General features: G+C 45.4%; 1 pseudogene; it reads left to right on the forward strand.

Annotated features, from left to right (window-relative positions):
- Positions 1 to 23,289, forward strand: part of LOC121585793 — a 64,460-nt pseudogene that overhangs the window by 7,877 nt on the left and 33,294 nt on the right.

Raw genomic sequence — 23,289 nt, forward strand, 5'->3', positions numbered from 1 at the left:
AGGGTTAGGAGGGGAACATCGGTACCTCTGGCTGTCCGGAACGCAGGCCTTGTGGTAAGGGTTAGGAGGGGAACATCGGAACAGGGCTGCTAGGCCTACCTCTGGCTGTCAGGAACGCAGGCCTTGTGGTAAGGGTTAGGGTTAGGAGGGGAACATCGGTACCTCTGGCTGTCAGGAACGCAGGCCTTGTGGTAAGGGTTAGGGTTAGGGTTAGGAGGGGAACATCGGTACCTCTGGCTGTCAGGAACGCAGGCCTTGTGGTAAGGGTTAGGGTTAGGAGGGGAACATCTGAACAGGGCTGCTTGGCCTACCTCTGGCTGTCCGGAACGCAGGCCTTGTGGTAAGGGTTAGGGTTAGGAGGGGAACATCGGTACCTCTGGCTGTCAGGAACGCAGGCCTTGTGGTAAGGGTTAGGGTTAGGAGGGGAACATCGGTACCTCTGGCTGTCAGGAACGCAGGCCTTGTGGTAAGGGTTAGGGTTAGGAGGGGAACATCGGTACCTCTGGCTGTCAGAACGCAGGCCTTGTGGTAAGGGTTAGGGTTAGGAGGGGAACATCGGTACCTCTGGCTGTCAGGAACGCAGGCCTTGTGGTAAGGGTTAGGGGTTAGGAGGGGAACATCGGTACCTCTAGCTGTCAGGAACGCAGGCCTTGTGGTAAGGGTTAGGGTTAGGAGGGGAACATCGGTACCTCTGGCTGTCAGGAACGCAGGCCTTGTGGTAAGGGTTAGGGTTAGGAGGGGAACATCGGTACCTCTGGCTGTCCGGAACGCAGGCCTTGTGGTAAGGGTTAGGGTTAGGAGGGGAACATCGGTACCTCTGGCTGTCAGGAACGCAGGCCTTGTGGTAAGGGTTAGGGTTAGGAGGGGAACATCGGTACCTCTGGCTGTCCGGAACGCAGGCCTTGTGGTAAGGGTTAGGGATAGGAGGGGAACATCGGTACCTCTGGCTGTCAGGAACGCAGGCCTTGTGGTAAGGGTTAGGGTTAGGAGGGGAACATCGGGTACCTCTGGCTGTCAGGAACGCAGGCCTTGTGGTAAGGGTTAGGGTTAGGAGGGGAACATCGGTACCTCTAGCTGTCAGGAACGCAGGCCTTGTGGTAAGGGTTAGGGTTAGGAGGGGAACATCGGTACCTCTGGCTGTCAGGAACGCAGGCCTTGTGGTAAGGGTTAGGGTTAGGAGGGGAACATCGGTACCTCTGGCTGTCCGGAACGCAGGCCTTGTGGTAAGGGTTAGGGTTAGGAGGGGAACATCGGTACCTCTGGCTGTCAGGAACGCAGGCCTTGTGGTAAGGGTTAGGGTTAGGAGGGGAACATCGGTACCTCTGGCTGTCCGGAACGCAGGCCTTGTGGTAAGGGTTAGGGTTAGGAGGGGAACATCGGTACCTCTGGCTGTCAGGAACGCAGGCCTTGTGGTAAGGGTTAGGGTTAGGAGGGGAACATCGGTACCTCTGGCTGTCAGGAACGCAGGCCTTGTGGTAAGGGTTAGGTTTAGTGTTAGGAGGGGAACATCGGTACCTCTGGCTGTCAGGAACGCAGGCCTTGTGGTAAGGGTTAGGGTTAGGAGGGGAACATCTGAACAGGGCTGCTTGGCCTACCTCTGGCTGTCCGGAACGCAGGCCTTGTGGTAAGGGTTAGGGTTAGGAGGGGAACATCGGTACCTCTGGCTGTCAGGAACGCAGGCCTTGTGGTAAGGGTTAGGGTTAGGAGGGGAACATCGGTACCTCTGGCTGTCAGGGAACGCAGGCCTTGTGGTAAGGGTTAGGGTTAGGAGGGGAACATCGGTACCTCTGGCTGTCAGGAACGCAGGCCTTGTGGTAAGGGTTAGGGTTAGGAGGGGAACATCGGTACCTCTGGCTGTCAGGAACGCAGGCCTTGTGGTAAGGGTTAGGGTTAGGAGGGGAACATCGGTACCTCTAGCTGTCAGGAACGCAGGCCTTGTGGTAAGGGGTTAGGGTTAGGAGGGGAACATCGGTACCTCTGGCTGTCAGGAACGCAGGCCTTGTGGTAAGGGTTAGGGTTAGGAGGGGAACATCGGTACCTCTGGCTGTCCGGAACGCAGGCCTTGTGGTAAGGGTTAGGGTTAGGAGGGGAACATCGGTACCTCTGGCTGTCAGGAACGCAGGCCTTGTGGTAAGGGTTAGGGTTAGGAGGGGAACATCGGTACCTCTGGCTGTCCGGAACGCAGGCCTTGTGGTAAGGGTTAGGGTTAGGAGGGGAACATCGGTACCTCTGGCTGTCAGGAACGCAGGCCTTGTGGTAAGGGTTAGGGTTAGGAGGGGGAACATCGGTACCTCTGGCTGTCAGGAACGCAGGCCTTGTGGTAAGGGTTAGGGTTAGGAGGGGAACATCGGTACCTCTAGCTGTCAGGAACGCAGGCCTTGTGGTAAGGGTTAGGGTTAGGAGGGGAACATCGGTACCTCTGGCTGTCAGGAACGCAGGCCTTGTGGTAAGGGTTAGGGTTAGGAGGGGAACATCGGTACCTCTGGCTGTCCGGAACGCAGGCCTTGTGGTAAGGGTTAGGGTTAGGAGGGGAACATCGGTACCTCTGGCTGTCAGGAACGCAGGCCTTGTGGTAAGGGTTAGGGTTAGGAGGGGAACATCGGTACCTCTGGCTGTCCGGAACGCAGGCCTTGTGGTAAGGGTTAGGGTTAGGAGGGGAACATCGGTACCTCTGGCTGTCAGGAACGCAGGCCTTGTGGTAAGGGTTAGGGTTAGGAGGGGAACATCGGTACCTCTGGCTGTCAGGAACGCAGGCCTTGTGGTAAGGGTTAGGGTTAGGAGGGGAACATCGGTACCTCTAGCTGTCAGGAACGCAGGCCTTGTGGTAAGGGTTAGGGTTAGGAGGGGAACATCTGAACAGGGCTGCTTGGCCTACCTCTGGCTGTCCGGAACGCAGGCCTTGTGGTAAGGGTTAGGGTTAGGAGGGGAACATCAGTACCTCTGGCTGTCAGGAACGCAGGCCTTGTGGTAAGGGTTAGGGTTAGGAGGGGAACATCGGTACCTCTGGCTGTCAGGAACGCAGGCCTTGTGGTAAGGGTTAGGGTTAGGAGGGGAACATCGGTACCTCTGGCTGTCAGGAACGCAGGCCTTGTGGTAAGGGTTAGGGTTAGGAGGGGAACATCGGTACCTCTGGCTGTCAGGAACGCAGGCCTTGTGGTAAGGGTTAGGGTTAGGAGGGGAACATCGGTACCTCTAGCTGTCAGGAACGCAGGCCTTGTGGTAAGGGTTAGGGTTAGGAGGGGAACATCGGTACCTCTGGCTGTCAGGAACGCAGGCCTTGTGGTAAGGGTTAGGGTTAGGAGCGGAACATCGGTACCTCTGGCTGTCCGGAACGCAGGCCTTGTGGTAAGGGTTAGGGTTAGGAGGGGAACATCGGTACCTCTGGCTGTCAGGAACGCAGGCCTTGTGGTAAGGGTTAGGGTTAGGAGGGGAACATCGGTACCTCTGGCTGTCCGGAACGCAGGCCTTGTGGTAAGGGTTAGGGTTAGAAGCAAACAGTTACATTTTACATTTACATTGTAGTCATTTAGCAGACGCTCTTATCCAGAGCGACTTACAGTTAGTGAGTTCATACATTTTCATACTGGTCATACACGATGTGTAGATGATATATCTCTGTAATATACATTCTGTCTGTCTACTGGTCTTTCAGTCTGTCTACCTTTCAGTCTGTCTACTGGTCAGTCTGTCTACCTGTCTGGCAGTCTGTCTACCGGTCAGTCTGTCTACCTGCCAAGATGATCCATCCACCTGACAAGAAGATGATTAAACAGGGGCTTAATGAAGTTATTTCAATTGACTGATTTTCATTTATGAACTGTAACTCAGTAGAATCTTTGAAATTGTTGCATGTTACGTTTTTATATTTTTGTTCAGTAATAGTTTGAGTCCAGTATCAAGAAGAGGAAGTACAGTACTTTCACATTGTGCACTTCCTGTTTTCAGTTTGTCTATGAGGAAATCTCTCACGTTGTCCTGGAAACGGGAATGGTTACATTTACATTTTACATTTACGTCATTTAGCAGACGCTCTTATCCAGAGCGACTTACAAATTGGTGCATTCACCCTATAGCCAGTGGGATAACCACTTTACAATTGTTTTTTTTTCTTTTTTCTTTTTTTCTCTTGTTTTTTTTTTGGGGGGGGTAAATGTGTTCAGTTCATAGTTTAACCTAAGTCAAAGTCACGACAAATGCAGCTATGCCATCAAGCCTAGTATTGGATAAAGAAGGATGTTTAATGAAACAAACCAAGCCAGTCATCAGTCCACTGTGTTCTAGTGGCATCCTTAGGGTGTGTTCAGACTACAAGGTATGTTGTTGATCTGGTGCGGTTAGTTTCCTTTGTAGGAGAAGTGAAAACCATTTTGTATTTCTTAAAACAAGCAAACTAAAACTAAACTAAACGAGCACGATGTTAATGCACCCTACGCCTTACATTTCAGTTGCGTAGGATACCCTACATCCATTGTTCAAAACATTGTCCTCCATTAGATGATCAAACATGGGTTAGTAATGTCCTCTACCAGTGTCGTGACAGGAACATGTCCGTCAGATTCCTCACACCAGCTGAAGTAATACTGTCACATTTAGTGAACATGGGGTAAACACTGTGTATGGTCATTTTGTTGACGGGTGTTTCAAGTTAGATGGTCGTTGAAATCTGGGCACATATTCAGTTTTGCCTTTCAGACCATAATGAATAAGATTACATGGACAGGGTAGACCTCATCCTAGATCAGATTACATGGACAGGGTAGACCTCATCCTAGATCAGATTACATGGACAGGGTAGACCTGATCCTAGATCAGATTACATGGACAGGGTAGACCTGATCCTAGATCAGATTACATGGACAGGGTAGACCTGATCCTAGATCAGATTACATGGACAGGGTAGACCTGATCCTAGATCAGATTACATGGACAGGGTAGACCTGATCCTAGATCAGATTACATGGACAGGGTAGACCTGATCCTAGATCAGATTACATGGACAGGGTAGACCTGATCCTAGATCAGATTACATGGACAGGGTAGACCTGATCCTAGATCAGATTACATGGACAGGGTAGACCTGATCCTAGATCAGATTTCATGGACAGGGTAGACCTGATCCTAGATCAGATTACATGGACAGGGTAGACCTGATCCTAGATCAGATTACATGGACAGGGTAGACCTGATCCTAGATCAGATTACATGGACAGGGTAGACCTGATCCTAGATCAGATTACATGGACAGGGTAGACCTGATCCTAGATCAGATTACATGGACAGGGTAGACCTCATCCTAGATCAGATTACATGGACAGGGTAGACCTCATCCTAGATCAGATTACATGGACAGGGTAGACCTGATCCTAGATCAGATTACATGGACAGGGTAGACCTGATCCTAGATCAGATTACATGGACAGGGTAGACCTCATCCTAGATCAGATTACATGGACAGGGTAGACCTCATCCTAGATCAGATTACATGGACAGGGTAGACCTGATCCTAGATCAGATTACATGGACAGGGTAGACCTCATCCTAGATCAGCACTCTGAATCTGGGCCTTGAGTGTTTTCCCCCTGTTCTAGGGTGAACAAGCCCTTTCTGAGTGATGTTCCCTCTGTTCTAGGGTGAACAAGCCCTTTCTGAATGATGTTCCCTTTGTTCTAGGTTGAACAAGCCCTTTCTGAATGATGTTCCCTTTGTTCTAGGTTGAACAAGCCCTTTCTGAGTGATGTTCCCTCTGTTCTAGGTTGAACAAGCCCTTTCTGAGTGATGTTCCCTCTGTTCTAGGGTGAACAAGCCCTTTCTGAATGATGTTCCCTTTGTTCTAGGTTGAACAAGCCCTTTCTGAATAATGTTCCCTTTGTTCTAGGTTGAACAAGCCCTTTCTGAGTGATGTTCCCTCTGTTCTAGGTTGAACAAGCCCTTTCTGAGTGATGTTCCCTCTGTTCTAGGTTGAACAAGCCCTTTCTGAGTGATGTTCCCTCTGTTCTAGGGTGAACAAGCCCTTTCTGAATGATGTTCCCTTTGTTCTAGGTTGAACAAGCCCTTTCTGAATGATGTTCCCTTTGTTCTAGGTTGAACAAGCCCTTTCTGAGTGATGTTCCCTCTGTTCTAGGTTGAACAAGCCCTTTCTGGACTATGGTGATGCTGTGCAGTATGGTATGGAGAATGAATTGTGGCTGAGAAGGCACTCAATATGAGGGGGGGGGGGGTGGTGAGGTACATATGGAGAATGTGTCTGCAGTAGAATATGTGTCTGCAGTAGAATGTGTGTCTGCAGTAGAATGTGTCTGCAGTAGAATGTGTCTGCAGTAGAATGTGTCTGCAGTAGAATGTGTGTCTGCAGTAGAATGTGTCTGCAGTAGAATGTGTGTCTGCAGTAGAATGTGTGTCTGCAGTAGAATGTGTCTGCAGTAGGATGTGTCTGCAGTAGAATGTGTGTCTGCAGTAGAATGTGTCTGCAGTAGGATGTGTCTGCAGTAGAATGTGTGTCTGCAGTAGATTATGTGTCTGCAGTAGAATGTGTGTCTGCAGTAGAATGTGTCTGCAGTAGGATGTGTCTGCAGTAGAATGTGTGTCTGCAGTAGATTATGTGTCTGCAGTAGAATGTGTGTCTGCAGTAGAATGTGTCTGCAGTAGAATGTGTCTGCAGTAGAATGTGTGTCTGCAGTAGAATATGTGTCTGCAGTAGAATGTGTCTGCAGTAGAATGTGTCTGCAGTAGAATGTGTGTCTGCAGTAGAATGTGTCTGCAGTAGAATGTGTGTCTGCAGTAGAATATGTGTCTGCAGTAGAATGTGTGTCTGCAGTAGAATGTGTGTCTGCAGTAGAATGTGTGTCTGCAGTAGATTGTGTGTCTGCAGTAGAATGTGTCTGCAGTAGAATGTGTGTCTGCAGTAGAATGTGTGTCTGCAGTAGAATGTGTGTCTGCAGTAGAATGTGTCTGCAGTAGAATATGTGTCTGCAGTAGAAAATGTGTCTGCAGTAGAAAATGTGTCTGCAGTAGAAAATGTGTCTGCAGTAGAATATGTGTCTGCAGTAGAATGTGTGTCTGCAGTAGAATGTGTGTCTGCAGTAGAATGTGTCTGCAGTAGAATGTGTCTGCAGTAGAATGTGTCTGCAGTAGAATGTGTCTGCAGTAGAATGTGTGTCTGCAGTAGAATATGTGTCTGCAGTAGAATGTGTGTCTGCAGTAGAATGTGTCTGCAGTAGAATGTGTGTCTGCAGTAGAATGTGTGTCTGCAGTAGAATGTGTGTCTGCAGTAGAATGTGTGTCTGCAGTAGAATGTGTGTCTGCAGTAGAATGTGTCTGCAGTAGAATATGTGTCTGCAGTAGAAAATGTGTCTGCAGTAGAAAATGTGTCTGCAGTAGAAAATGTGTCTGCAGTAGAATGTGTGTCTGCAGTAGAATGTGTGTCTGCAGTAGAATGTGTCTGCAGTAGAATGTGTCTGCAGTAGAATGTGTCTGCAGTAGAATGTGTCTGCAGTAGAATGTGTGTCTGCAGTAGAATGTGTGTCTGCAGTAGAATGTGTGTCTGCAGTAGAATGTGTCTGCAGTAGAATGTGTCTGCAGTAGAATGTGTCTGCAGTAGAAAAAATGTGTCTGCAGTAGAAAATGTGTCTGCAGTAGAATGTGTGTCTGCAGTAGAATGTGTGTCTGCAGTAGAATGTGTGTCTGCAGTAGAATGTGTCTGCAGTAGAATGTGTCTGCAGTAGAATGTGTCTGCAGTAGAATGTGTCTGCAGTAGAATGTGTGTCTGCAGTAGGATGTCTGCAGTAGAATGTGTGTCTGCAGTAGAATGTGTCTGCAGTAGAATGTGTGTCTGCAGTAGATTGTGTCTGCAGTAGATTGTGTGTCTGCAGTAGAATGTGTCTGCAGTAGAATGTGTGTCTGCAGTAGAATATGTGTCTGCAGTAGAATGTGTGTCTGCAGTAGAATGTGTCTGCAGTAGAATGTGTGTCTGCAGTAGAATGTGTGTCTGCAGTAGAATGTGTGTCTGCAGTAGAATGTGTGTCTGCAGTAGAATATGTGTCTGCAGTAGAATATGTGTCTGCAGTAGAATGTGTCTGCAGTAGAAAATGTGTCTGCAGTAGAAAATGTGTCTGCAGTAGAATGTGTGTCTGCAGTAGAATGTGTGTCTGCAGTAGAATGTGTCTGCAGTAGAATGTGTCTGCAGTAGAATGTGTCTGCAGTAGAATGTGTGTCTGCAGTAGAATGTGTGTCTGCAGTAGAATGTGTGTCTGCAGTAGAATGTGTCTGCAGTAGAATGTGTCTGCAGTAGAAAAAATGTGTCTGCAGTAGAAAATGTGTCTGCAGTAGAATGTGTGTCTGCAGTAGAATGTGTGTCTGCAGTAGAATGTGTGTCTGCAGTAGAATGTGTCTGCAGTAGAATGTGTCTGCAGTAGAATGTGTCTGCAGTAGAATGTGTCTGCAGTAGAATGTGTGTCTGCAGTAGGATGTCTGCAGTAGAATGTGTGTCTGCAGTAGAATGTGTCTGCAGTAGAATGTGTGTCTGCAGTAGATTGTGTCTGCAGTAGATTGTGTGTCTGCAGTAGAATGTGTCTGCAGTAGAATGTGTCTGCAGTAGAATGTGTCTGCAGTAGAAGAACCTACTGGAAGGTTATGAATCATGTGAAATGTATTCTGTAATAACAAGTCGAACTCTCTCTATTTTTCTATATTATGACATGTGTTATGACCTTATTCAATAAGAGTTGTCGACTCCTCACAGTGTTTGGTTTAATATCTGGCTTGTGTTTCCAGTCCCCTCTAATGTTTAGAACATATGTTGATTTGTGTCCTTGTCCCTGTCTTCCTTCAGGTGGATAGTGAACGTGTTTCTGATCATCACCCAGCTGGGTTTCTGCTGCGTTTACTTCGTCTTCCTCAGTGACAACGTCAAACAGGTAGGGACATGTCATCATGTTGGCTAGTACTGTTTCACACCACTAGGTGGTGCTGTTTACCTCTTCCTGAGCAGGACCAGCAGTTTGGATGTTATTATCACTGGAGAGGACAAGATTCTAGCAGGACCAGCAGTTTGGATGTTATTATTACTGGAGAGGACAAGATTCTAGCAGGACCAGCAGTTTGAATGTTATTATCACTGGAGAGGACAAGATTCTAGCAGGACCAGCAGTTTGAATGTTATTATCACTGGAGAGGACAAGATTCTAGCAGGACCAGCAGTTTGGATGTTATTATCACTGGAGAGGACAAGATTCTAGCAGGACCAGCAGTTTGAATGTTATTATCACTGGAGAGGACAAGATTCTAGCAGGACCAGCAGTTTGGATGTTATTATCACTGGAGAGGACAAGATTCTAGCAGGACCAGCAGTTTGGATGTTATTATCACTGGAGAGGACAAGATTCTAGCAGGACCAGCAGTTTGGATGTTATTATCACTGGAGAGGACAAGATTCTGCTTGTTCTGTTACTCAGCTACAGTGCATTGGGAAAGTATTCAGACTCCTTGACTTTTTCCACATTTTGTTACGTTACAGCCTTATTCTAACACTGTTTTTCCCTCCTTCATCAATCTACACACAATACCCCATAATGACAAAGTAAAAATAGTTTTTTAGACATTTATTAAAAATAATGAACGTTCACATTTACATAAGTATTCAGACCCTATACTCAGTACTTTGTTAAAGCACCTTTGGCAGCGATTACAGTCTCGAGTCTTCTTGGGTATGACACTACAAGCTTGCCATACCTGTATTTGGGGAGTTTCTCCCATTCTTCTCTGCAGATCCTCTCAAGCTCTGTCAGGTTGGATGGAGAACGTCGCTGCACAGCTATTTTCAGGTCTCTCCAGAGATCCGGGCTCTGGCTGGGCCACTCAAGGACATTCAGAGACTTGTCCCGAAGCCTCTCCTGCGTTGTCTTGGCTGTGTGCTTAGGGTCGTTGTCCTGTTGGAAGGTGAACCTTCGCCCCAGTCTGAGTTCAATCTTGGTTTCATCAGACCAGAGAATCTTGTTTCTCATGGTCTGAGAGTCCTTTAGGTGCCTTTTGGCAAACTCCAATTGGCTCCATGTGCCTTTTACTGAGGAGTGGCTTCCATCTGGCCACTCTACCAAAAAGGCCTGATTGGTGGAGTGCTGCAGAGATGGTTGTCCTTCTGGAAGGTTCTCCCATCTCCATAGAGGAACTCTGGAGCTCTGTCAGAGTGACCATTGGGTTCTTGGTCACCTCCCTAACCAAGGCCCTTTTCCCCCGATTGCTCAGTTTTGCTGGGTGGCCAGCTCTAGGAAGAGTCTTGGTGGTTCCAAACTTATTTCATTTAAGAATGATGGAGGCCTCTGTGTTCTTGGGGACCTTCAATGCTACAGACATGTTTTGGTACCCTTACCCAGATCTGTGCCTCGACACAATCCTGTCTCTGAGCTCTACGGATCATTCGTGGCTTGGTTTTTGCTCTGACATGCACTGTCAACTGTGGGAGCTTATATAGACAGGTGTGTGTGCCTTTCCAAATCATGTCGTCATAGAATTGACCACAGGTGGACTCCAATCAAGTTGTAGAAACATCTCAAGGATGATCAGTGGAAACAAGATGCACCTGAGCTCAATTTCAAGTCTCATAGCAAAGGGTCTGAATACTTATGTAAATATGATTTCTTTTATTTTATTTGTTATAAATTTTTTCGGAAATGTCTAAACCTGTTTTTGCTTTGTCATTATGTGGTATTGTGTGTAAATTGATGAAAAACAACAAGTCAAGGGGTCTGAATACCTTCCGAACGTAATGAATACTGTTCAGTCCTCTTGAGTCCTGACTATAACAGTTGCTTGAACCTTGCTGGAAAGGGCAATGTGAAGAAAATACCAGGTCCAGTACAGTTTTAGGTTGGCTCGACATGTGAAAGGGATGAAAAGCAGACCCTAATGTGTTCATTATTCTTTGGCATTCTTCCTTCAGGTGGTGGAGGCTTCTAACGGGACAACCATGAACTGCCACAGCAACCAGACGGCTTCGACTCCCGTCTCTACATGTTGTGTTTCCTGCCAGCCGTTATACTCCTGGTGTTCACCCCCAACCTGAAGTACCTGGCCCCCCTCTCTCTGGTAGCCAACCTGGCCATGTGTACTAGCCTGGTCCTCATCTACTTCTTCTGCTTCACGGTACGTACTGCAGGACTATCTACTGCATCGTAGGTACTGCAGGACTATCTACTGCATCGTAGGTACTGCAGGTCTATCTTCTTCACGGTACATACTGCAGGACTGTGTCTTCTGGGGGAGGTGGACTAACATGAACTTGTCCAATAAGAAACACTTATTTTCAGTGCAAAATGTTTTCTGTAGCAACATTCTTGGGACAGTTTGCTACAGTGTGCACTAATGAATGCACCCCAGTCCCGTGGCATGTGTTACGTTCCCCAGCAAGAAACCAAAAAAATGGTTGGCAAACAGAAGGGGGAACTAACAAGAAATCACTAACAACAACCTAAACGAAACAGGTGGGGTTCTACGAGACAACTGGGACCTAAAAGACACCCACCATGAGCACCCACTAAAATTTGCCCAAGAAGAGGCAAACAAAATTAAAACCCACACCAAAGTTAGACAGGAAGCAAACCAAAAAGTGGAGCAAAACGGGGAAAGATCAGAAAAATAATTGTTTTTAGAAATCAAAATAGTGAGAGACAACTAAAGGTGTTAACCCTCCACATCTATCAAGACAACTAAAGGTGTTAACCCTCCACATCTATCAAGACAACTAAAGGTGTTAACCCTCCACATCTACCAAGACAACTAAAGGCGTTAACCCTCCACATCTATCAAGACAACTAAAGGTGTTGACCCTCCACATCTACCAAGACAACTAAAGGTGTTAACCCTCCACATCTACCAAGACAACTAAAGGTGTTAACCCTCCACATCTACCAAGACAACTAAAGGTGTTAACCCTCCACATCTACCAAGACAACTAAAGGTGTTAACCCTCCACATCTATCAAGACAACTAAAGGTGTTAACCCTCCACATCTACCAAGACAATAAAGGTGTTAACCCTCCACATCTAGCAAGACAATAAAGGTGTTAACCCTCCACATCTACCAAGACAACTAAAGGTGTTAACCCTCCACATCTAGCAAGACAACTAAAGGTGTTAACCCTCCACATCTATCAAGACAACTAAAGGTGTTGACCCTCCACATCTACCAAGACAACTAAAGGTGTTAACCCTCCACATCTACCAAGACAACTAAAGGTGTTAACCCTCCACATCTACCAAGACAACTAAAGGTGTTAACCCTCCACATCTACCAAGACAACTAAAGGTGTTAACCCTCCACATCTATCAAGACAACTAAAGGTGTTAACCCTCCACATCTACCAAGACAATAAAGGTGTTAACCCTCCACATCTAGCAAGACAATAAAGGTGTTAACCCTCCACATCTACCAAGACAACTAAAGGTGTTAACCCTCCACATCTATCAAGACAACTAAAGGTGTTAACCCTCCACATCTACCAAGACAACTAAAGGTGTTAACCCTCCACATCTAGCAAGACAACTAAAGGTGTTAACCCTCCACATCTACCAAGACAACTAAAGGTGTTAACCCTCCACATCTCTCAAGACCACTGGAGCACTGGGCCAGCCACTCTTAAATAACCCCTGGGCCAGCACAGGTGAAAGGCCTTCTGACTAATGAGATGACAAGCCAGTACAGGTGTAACGCATACTGACTAACGAGGTGACACCAATCGGTGCGCCCAACGTATTAACGTGATAACCTCCGACCTCTGAATATAAATGGAAAGCCTGTAACATGCGATCGTTCCCTCAGTCTCAGTTTTAGTTAGTTTATTCATGGTGTACATGTTGGCAGCTAAAAGCTGAATTACAATAAATACATAACCTACTAGATGCAGAGCTCCAAAATGAAACATCCATTCATAAAAATAGTAGCGGCCTCGCCAACTAAAGTCACTGCATATTAACAGTTTTTTAAATGATATGACACATTTTATTTGGAACGGCAAGCCAGACAAAATTAAACGGGCCTATTTATATAATGAATATGAATTCGGAGGACAGAAATGATTAAATATTAAAGCATTAGACCTATCACTAAAAGCTTCAGTCATACAAAAGTTACACTTAAATCCGAACTGGTTCTCTAGCAAATTAGTCAGATTGTCTCACACAAAGTTCAAGAATGGCATTTTCCCCTTTATTCAGTTTACAACCTCTCACTTTCAGTTATTTGAAAAGGAAATCATCTCCCAAATATAATTATTTCTAAAACAGGCCATAGAAAGTTGGTTGCAATTTCAATGTAATCCTCCAGAAAAGACAGAACAAATAATGCAACATGGATTGGGGTTAAACTCAAATATACTAATTGATAAAAAAAACTTTATAAAAAATTTAAAAAATGTTTCAAAAAGGTATAATCTTCGTAAATGATATCATATGTAGGACTGGTGGAGTTATGTCGCACATGCAGCTAACAAAAACATATGGAAATGTCTGCTCTACCCAAAATTACAACCAAATAATTGCAGTATTACCGCAAAAATGGAAGAGGAAAGTGGAAGGGGGGAAAAGTAAGGAACTTGTCTGTCGGCCCTGCATTAAAGACCATAATTGGTTAAAGAAAATTGTGATAAATAAAAAAGTATACCAGTTTCATTTAAGGACCAAAGGATTGACAGCCGTCCCATATAGATTGCAAAATAGTTGGGAAGAGATTTTTAACGTACCGATTCCATGGCATAGTGTTAATGAATTGATACGCAAAACGACGCCGGATTCAAAACCTAGAATTTTTCAATTAAAATTATTATATAAAATTCTTGCTACCAATAGAATGTTATTTATATGGGGGATACAATCTTCCCAGCTCTGCAGATTTTGCTGCGAAGAGACAGAATCATTAGATCATTTGTTTTGGTACTGTCCATTTGTAGCTTGTTTTTGGTCACAGGTCCAGGAATGGCTAAAGGATTGCAATATTTACCTGGAGCTAACCCTGCAGATAGCACTACTGGGTGATCTGAAAAGTCATAGTCAATCAATCAACAATATAATAATACTATATACAGTGCTGTGAAAAAGTATTTGCCCCCTTTCTAATTTTCTCTACTTTTGCATATTTGTGATACTGAATGTTATCAGATCTTCAACCAAAACCTAATATTAGATAAAGGGAACATAAGTGAACAAATAACACAACAATTACATATTTATTTCATAAACAAAGTTATGCAACACCCAATTCCCCTGTGTGAAAAAGTAATTGCTCCCTTACACTCAATAACTGGTTGTGCCACCTTTAGCTGCAATGACTCCAAGCAAATGCTTCCTGTAGTTGTTGATCAGTCTCTCACGTCGCTATGGAGGAATTTTGGCCCACTCTTCCATGCAGAACTGCTTTAACTCAGTGACGTGTGGGTTTTCAAGCATGAACTGCTCGTTTCAAGTCCTGCCACAACATCTCAAACCATCACACCACCACCACCATGCTTGACCTTTGTGTCACAGGCCGGCTCATAGCCTGTGGCAAAAATGAGGGGACATGAACAACAGGTATAGGCCAATCAAAAGGTAAGCCAAAAACGATTAACTTTAAACAAAGAAAAAGGAATGAGGTGTGGAAATGTCATAATGTAGGGTGTAGGTAAGGTGCATGGATGCATGAATCTGTGTGTGTGTGAACATGACTGAGTGGAAACTAGGTTAACCTACAAAGGAACAAACAAACCAGGATCATACCTGGAGGAGGAGGAGGAGGAGGAGGAGGAGAGAGAGAGAGAGAGAGAGAGAGAGAGAGAGAGAGAGAGAGATTACCAAATTACCGTACGACAGACCACGTATTCACCCTGCACACCCTAATTGACAAACAAACAAACCAAAACAAAGGCAAAGTCTTCTCATGCTTTGTTGATTTCAAAAAAGCTTTTGACTCAATTTGGCATGAGGGTCTGCTATACAAATTGATGGAAAGTGGGGTTGGGGGAAAAACATACGACATTATAAAATCCATGTACACAAACAACAAGTGTGCGGTTAAAATTGGCAAAAAACACACACATTTCTTTCCACAGGGCCGTGGGGTGAGACAGGGATGCAGTTTAAGCCCCACCCTCTTCAACATATATATCAACGAATTGGCGAGGGCACTAGAACAGTCTGCAGCACCCGGCCTCACCCTACTAGAATCTGAAGTCAAATGTCTTCTGTTTGCTGACGATCTGGTGCTTCTGTCACCAACCAAGGAGGGCCTACAGCAGCACCTAGATCTTCTGCACAGATTCTGTCAGACCTGGGCCCTGACAGTAAATCTCAGTAAGACAAAAATAATGGTGTTCCAAAAAGGTCCAGTTGCCAGGACCACAAATACAAATTCCATCTAGACACCGTTGCCCTAGAGCACACAAAAAACTATACATACCTCGGCCTAAACATCAGCGCCACAGGTAACTTCCACAAAGCTGTGAACGATCTGAGAGACAAGGCAAGAAGGGCCTTCTATGCCATCAAAAGGAACATAAAATTTGACATACCAATTAGGATCTGGCTAAAAATACTTGAATCAGTTATAGAACCCATTGCCCTTTATGGTTCTGAGGTCTGGGGTCCGCTCACCAACCAAGAATTCACAAAATGGGACAAACACCAAATTGAGACTCTGCATGCAGAATTCTGCAAAAACATCCTCCGTGTACAACGTAAAACACCAAATAATGCATGCAGAGCAGAATTAGGCCAATACCCGCTAATTATCAAAATCCAGAAAAGAGCCGTTAAATTCTATAACCACTTAAAAGGAAGCGATTCCCAAACCTTCCATAACAAAGCCATCACCTACAGAGAGATGAACTTGGAGAAGAGTCCCCTAAGTAAGCTTGTCCTGGGGCTCTGTTCACAAACACAAACAGACCCCACACAGCCCCAGGACAACAACAACAACAACACAACTAGACCCAACCAAATCATGAGAAAACAAAAAGAGAATTACTTGACACATTGGAAAGAACAAACAAAAAAACAGAGCAAACTAGAATGCTATTTGGCCCTAAACAGAGAGTACACAGTGGCAGAATACTTGACCACTGTGACTGACCCAAACTTAAGGAAAGCTTTGACTATGTACAGACTCAGTGAGCATAGCCTTGCTATTGAGAAAGGCCGCCGTAGGCAGACCTGGCTCTCAAGAGAAGACAGGCTATGTGCACACTGCCCACAAAATGAGGTGGAAACTGAGCTGCACTTCCTAACCTCCTGCCAAATGTATGACCATATTAGAGACACATATTTCCCTCAGATTACAGCGATCCACAAAGAATTCGAAAACAAACCCAATTTTGATAAACTCCCTTATCTACTGGGTGAAAAACCACAGTGTGCCATCACAGCTGCAAGATTTGTGACCTGTTGCCACAAGAAAAGGGCAACCAGTGAAGAACAAACACCATTGTAAATACAACCCATATTTATGTTTATTTATTTTCCCATTTGTACTTTAACTATTTGCACATTGTTACAACACTGTATATATACATAATATGACATTTGAAATGTCTTTATTCTTTTGAAACTTCTGAGTGTAATGTTTACTGTTAATATTTATTGTTTATTTCACTTTTGTTTACTATCTACTTCCCTTGCTTTGGCAATGTTAACACACGTTTCCCATGCCAATAAAGCCCTTAAATTGAATTGAATTGAGAGAGTGGCAGAGAGAGGCAGTTTTAAATACCCTGAGCCCAGATGGCTCCAAATCACTAACGACCCTCCTCTGCCTACAGGAGGAACCGCCCCTGCACTGCAGAGGAGGGGCCGTGACACCCCCCTCCTTAAAATGAGGGTCCCACCCTCAAAGCAAATTACCACCCAACATATTTAAAACAATCCAAAATTCCCCCCAAAAAAAAACGGATACCAGTCCCGGCTTCTAACAGTAGCCCCGTGTCCCCTAGCTGACTGTCCGTCCTCAAACTCACCTAGGCAGCGATTTTAGAGAAAAGAGGCGCAGGCATCCCGCCGGGTTCAGCAGAGAGAAAATACAAACTAGGCTAAAGGAGCACGGGACAGAGCATCAGCAATGATATTATCCTTAACACTAATATGTCTAATATCGAGGTTGATGTTCTTACTGTGGAATGCAGAGTTTGGTTTTCGCCAGGCATTACTGGAACCATGTCGTCCAAAAAGTTATACTTTTGAATCATCTGTCCATAGAACGTTCTTCCAAGAGTCTTGATGATCATCCAGGTGCTTTTTTGGCAAACTTGAGTCAACTTTTTGGACGAGATGGGTCCCATTATGCCTGGCGAAAACCAAACTCTGCATCAGCAGTTTTTCTCTTGTTATGCCAGTTACTGACAGTCACTCAATTAACCAATGTCAGCTAACATTTTACAGTTAGTCTAGCTGCCAGCTATCTAAACTTAAAGTAATCCTGGTGAAACTACCGACTGGGGGGGCCCCCATTTGATCATCAGATATCATATTAAAAACTGCACATTGTTCTCTCTGCTCCATGGTAAAATGAGTAGAATTGCAGCAAACGTGCTTTAAAACTGCAAAATTGCTTTAACACAAACCAAAGGCTAGTGTGGGTATGGATGTGGGTGCAGAACCGTGAGACCCTGTGGCCCTTCATGATGAGCTCCGATTTTGTTTTGTGGCCCCCACCCCCATCAAAGTTGCCCATCCCTGCTTAAGACATTCAGAAGGGTGAAAAAAATGCATGCTGAGGGCAAATAGAGAGCCACTTCAAATGATCACTGACCCAAACAGATATACAACACATCAAAATACAGGGAACTGCCAAAATAAAGGAAACACATGAGTCAATGAACGGACACAAAGTATACCGAAAGCAGGTGCTTCCACACGGGTGTGGTTCCTGTGTTAATTAAGCAATTAACATCCCATCATGCTTAGGGTCATGTATAAAAATGTCCAGTTGTCCATTCATTTGGCTACCATGGCTAGAAGAAGAGCTAATTTCCTGTAGTAAAAAAAAAAAAAACATTCATGGCTTATGACATGTTCATATACTATCTGGGGGGCCCGACCTCCGGGGGGACCACAACCCCCAAAAAACTAAGAGTTGGGGGCCCCCCGCCTTGGGGTGGCTGCTGGGTAGTGTGCTCTGCCAGTGTTTCCACCACATCAACAAAACACCAAATGATGGAATTTCTCGTGGAGGAATGGTGTCAGACCTCTCCAATAGAGTTCTAGACACTTATAAAATCTATGCCAAGGCTCATTGAAGCTGTTCTTGCTGCTTGTGGTGGACGAACGTCCTACAAGGTTAACTGCTATGCATTGTTATTCAATGACCTTACTGTACTTTATTTGATATTCAACAATGTTTCTGTTTGATTTCTAGAACATCCCAAATCATATCAACCTGCCGAAGGTGGGTCATGCCAAAGACTACCCTCTCTTCTTTGGAACGGCCATCTTTGCTTTCGAGGGGAAGAAGAGCTATTGGTAATGTATTACATTGTTCATGTACATTTAGAACATATGCCACAAAACATTATTACCATGTAATTACATGTTAATAATTACATGTTATTACAGTGTCATTTCATAGGTATAATGACAACGTAAGATGTTGTGTTACCTAACGTTGTTCCTCTCCATGTCTCAGGTCCTGCCCCTGGAGAATAAGATGCAGATGCCTCAGAGTTTCAGTAGGGTTCTAGATCTGGGAATGGGCATCGTCACCTTCCTCTACATCAGCTTGGGGACCGTAGGGTACATCACCTTTGGAGAGGCCATAGGGGGAAGTGTCACCCTCAACTTACCCAACTGCTAAAAACTAAAACTGAAAAGATTTGGCATGGGTCCTCAGATCCTCAAAAAATTATACAGCTGCACCATCGAGAGCATCCTGACTGGTTGCATCACCGCCTGGTATGGCAACTGCTTGGCCTCCGACCGCAAGGCACTACAGAGGGTAGTGCGTACGGCCCAGTACATCACTGGGGCCAAGCTTCCTGCCATCCAGGACCTCTATACCAGGCGGTGTCAGAGGAAGGCCCTCAAAATTGTCAAAGACTCCAGCCACCCTAGTCATAGACTGTTCTCTCTGCTACCGCACGGCAAGCAGTACCGGAGTGCCAAGTCTAGGTCCAAAAGACTTCTCAACAGCTTCTACCCCCAAGCCATAAGACTCCTGAACAGCTAATCATGGCTACCCGGACTATTTGCACTGCCCCCCCCCCCCCACCCTTTTACGCTGCTGCTACTCTGTTAATTATTTATGCATAGTCACTTTAACTCTACCCACATGTACATATTACCTCAACTACCTCAACTAGCCGGTGCCCCCGCACATTGACTCTGCAACGGTACCCCCCTGTATATATAGCCTCCCTACTGTCACTTTATTTTACTTCTGCTCTTTTTTCTCTCAACACTTTTTTTGTTGTTGTTTTATTTTTACTTTTTTTGTAAAAAATAAATGCACTGTTGGTTAAGGGCTGTAAGTAAGCATTTCACTGTAATGTCTGCACCTGTTGTATTCGGCGCATGTGACCAATAAAATTTGATTTGATTTGATTTTGCTGGTGAGTTCTTCTTAAAATATACTGAAGTGATGGCGCTATATATATATATATTTTTTGTCATTTAGCAGACGCTCTTATCCAGAGCGACTTACAGGAGCAATTAGGGTTAAGTGCCTTGCTCAAAGGCACATCGACAGATTTTTCACCTAGTCGGCTCGGGGATTAGAACCAGCGAACTTTCGGTTACTGGCACAACGCTCTTAACCACTAAGCTACCTGCCGCCCTATCATATAGATACTGAAGAGATGGTGCTGTATATAATCATATAGATACTGAAGAGATGGTGCTGTATATAATCACATAGATACTGAAGAGATGGTGCTGTATATAATCACATAGATACTGAAGAGATGGTGCTGTATATAATCACATAGATACTGAAGAGATGGTGCTGTATATAATCACATAGATACTGAAGAGATGGTGCTGTATATAATCACATAGATACTGAAGAGATGGTGCTGTATATAATCACATAGATACTGAAGAGATGGTGCTGTATATAATCACATAGAGACTGAAGCTGTTTAAAGGCACAGTCAACTTAGTGTATGTAAACTTCTGACCCACTGGAATTGTGATTCAGTGAATTATAATTGAAATAATCTGTCTGTAAACAATTGTTGGAAAAATTACTTGTGTCATGCACAAAGTAGATGTCCTAACCGACTTGCCAAAACTATAGTTTGTTAACAAGAAATGTGTGGAGTGGTTGAAAAACGAGTTTTAATGTCTCCAGCCTAAGTGTATGTAAACTTCCCACTTCAACTGTATATAGAAAGCACCTTTATTTTTTTACAGTGTACCACTGGTCATAATTGTATTAATCGATAGGCTTTTGGTCATTTCTTGATTGCCTAAAGTGTGCATTTTCTCGTAGATTTGACCAAAATAGGATCCTCTCTCTGTTTACTGTGGCCCTAAATAGGATCCTCTCTCTGTTTACTGTGGCCCTAAATAGGATCCTCTCTCTGTTTACTGTGGCCCTAAATAGTATCCTCTCTGTTTACTGTGGCCCTAAATAGTATCCTCCCTGTTTACTGTGGCCCTAAGTCCAAGTTTAGAATGTTTGTGTGATTGTTTTCTTGTTTTGTCAACATAAGCTGCTCGTCTAGACACTTTAATCACCAAATTCAAATCTCTCTCAGCCATTAGTCATCAAGTTAATACCAAATTTGTATTTTACCTCATTTGAAATTCTCAGCATTTATATGAATGCTTAAAAACCATCAGTGCAGGTTTCACTCTGAGGTTGTAGTGATCAGGCTTTAATAGGTGTTCAATAAAGACCACTGCTGTATCTATCTCTATGGAGACACTGACAGAACCACTGGGAGATGCAGCAGTCACATTCATTCATAATAGCAGGTTGCAAGACGCCATGAGTCAGAGAGAGTTCATGGTGGCAGGTTACAAGACACCATGAGTCAGAGAGAGTTCATTTACATCATTTAGCAGAGGCTCGTATCCAGAGCGACTTACAAATTGGTGCATTCAACTTATGATAGCCAGTGGGATGACCACTTTTTTCTTCTTCTTTTTTTTATGGGGGGGGTGGGGGAAGAAGGATTACTATTATACTATTCCAGGTATTCCTTAAAGAGGTAGATTTTCAAGTGTCTCCGGAAGGTGGTCAGTGACTCCGCTGTCCTGGCATTGTGGGGGAGCTTATTCCACCATTGGGGTGCCAGAGCAGCGAATAGCTTTGACTGGGCTGAGCGGGAACTGTGCTTCCGTAGGGGAGCTAGCAGGCCAGAGGTGGATGAACGTAGTGCCCTCGTTTGGGTGTAGGGTCTGATCAGAGCCTGAAGGTAAGGAGGTGCCGTTCCCCTCACAGCTCCATAGGCAAGCACCATGGTCTTGTAGTAGATGCGAGCCTAAACTGGAAGCCAGTGGAGTGTGCAGAGGAGCGGGGTGGCATGAGAGAACTTGGGAAGGTTGAACACCAGACGGGCTGCAGCGTTCTGGATAAATTGTAGGGGTTTAATGGCACAGGCAGGGAGCCCAGCCAACAGCAAGATGCAGTAATCCAGACGGGAGATGACAAGTGCCTGGATTAGGACCTGTGCCGCTTTCTGTGTAAGGTAGGGTCGTACTCTGCAAATGTTGTAGAGCATGAACCTGCAGGATCGGGTCACCGCTTTGATGTTAGCGGAGAACGACAGGGTGTTGTCCAGGGTCACAACAAGGTTATTTGCACTCTGGGAGGAGGACACAATGGAGTTGTCAACCGTGATGGCGAGATCATGGAGCGGGCAGTCCTTCCCCGGGAGGAAGAGCAGCTCCGTCTTGCCGAGGTTCAGCTTGAGGTGGTGATCCGACAATCACACTGATATGTCTGCCAGACATGCAGAGATGCGAATCGCCACCTGGTTATCAGAAGGGGGAAAGGAGAAAATTAATTGTGTGTCGTCTGCGTAGCAATGATAGGAGAGACCATGTGAGGATATGACAGAGCCAAGTGACTTGGTGTATAGAGAGAATAGGAGAGGCCTAGAACTGAGCCCTGGGGGACACCAGTGGTGAGAGCACGTGGTGCGGAGACACGTGGTGTGGAGAGGGTGGCGAGGAGGATCTGATGGTTCACAGTATCAAAGGCAGCGGATAGGTCTAGAAGGATAAGAGCAGTGGAGAGAGAGTTAGCTTTAGCAGTGCGGAAAGCCTCCGTGACACAGAGAAGAGCAGTCTCAGTTGAATGACCAGTCTTGAAACCTGACTGGTTTGGATCAAGAAGGTCATTCTGAGAGAGATAGCAGGAGAGTTGGCTAGAGACGGCACGCTCAAGAGTTTTGGAGAGAAAAGAAAGAAGGGATACTGGTCTGTAGTTGTTGACATCGGAGGGATCGAGTGTAAGTCTTTTGAGGAGTGGTGCAACTCTCGCTCTCTTGAAGATAGAAGGGACATAGCCAGCGGTCAAGGATGAGTTGATGAGCGAGGTGAGGTAAGGGAGAAGGTCTCCGGAAATGGTCTGGAGAAGAGAGGAGGGGATAGGTTCAAGCGGGCAGGTTGTTGGGCGGCCGGCCATCACAAGTCGCAAGATTTCATCTGGAGAGAGAGGGGAGAAAGAAGTCAAAGCATAGGGTAGGGCAGTGTGAGCAGGACCAGCGGTGTCATTTGACTTAATAAATGAGGATCGGATGTCGTCAACCTCTTTTCAAAATGGTTGACGAAGTCATCCACAGAGATGGAGGAGGGAGGGGGAGGAGGAGGAGGATTCAGCAGGGAGGATAAGGTGGCAAAGAGCTTCCTAGGGTTAGAGGCAGACCCTTGAAATTCAGAGTGGTAGAAAGTGGCTTTGGCAGCGGAAACAGAGGAAGAGAATGTAGAGAGGAGGGAGTGAAAAGATGACTGGTCCGCAGGGAGTCTAGTTTTCCTCCATTTCCGATTTCATGGTGGCAGGTTACAAGACGCCATGAGTCAGGGAGAGTTCATGGTGTCAGGTTACAAGACACCATGAGTCAGAGAGAGTTCATGGTGGCAGGTTACAAGACACCATGAGCCAGGGAGAGTTCATGGTGGCAGGTTACAAGACGCCATGAGTCAGAGAGAGTTCATGGTGGCAGGTTACAAGACACCATGAGTCAGGGAGAGTTCATGGTGGCAGGTTACAAAACTCCATGAGTCAGAGAGAGTTCATGGTGGCAGGTTACAAGACACCATGAGTCAGAGAGAGTTCATGGTGGCAGGTTACAAGACGCCATGAGTCAGGGAGAGTTCATGGTGGCAGGT

This window comes from Coregonus clupeaformis, chromosome 2 (assembly GCF_020615455.1).
Source record: "Coregonus clupeaformis isolate EN_2021a chromosome 2, ASM2061545v1, whole genome shotgun sequence".
NCBI classification, from domain to species: domain Eukaryota; kingdom Metazoa; phylum Chordata; class Actinopteri; order Salmoniformes; family Salmonidae; genus Coregonus; species Coregonus clupeaformis.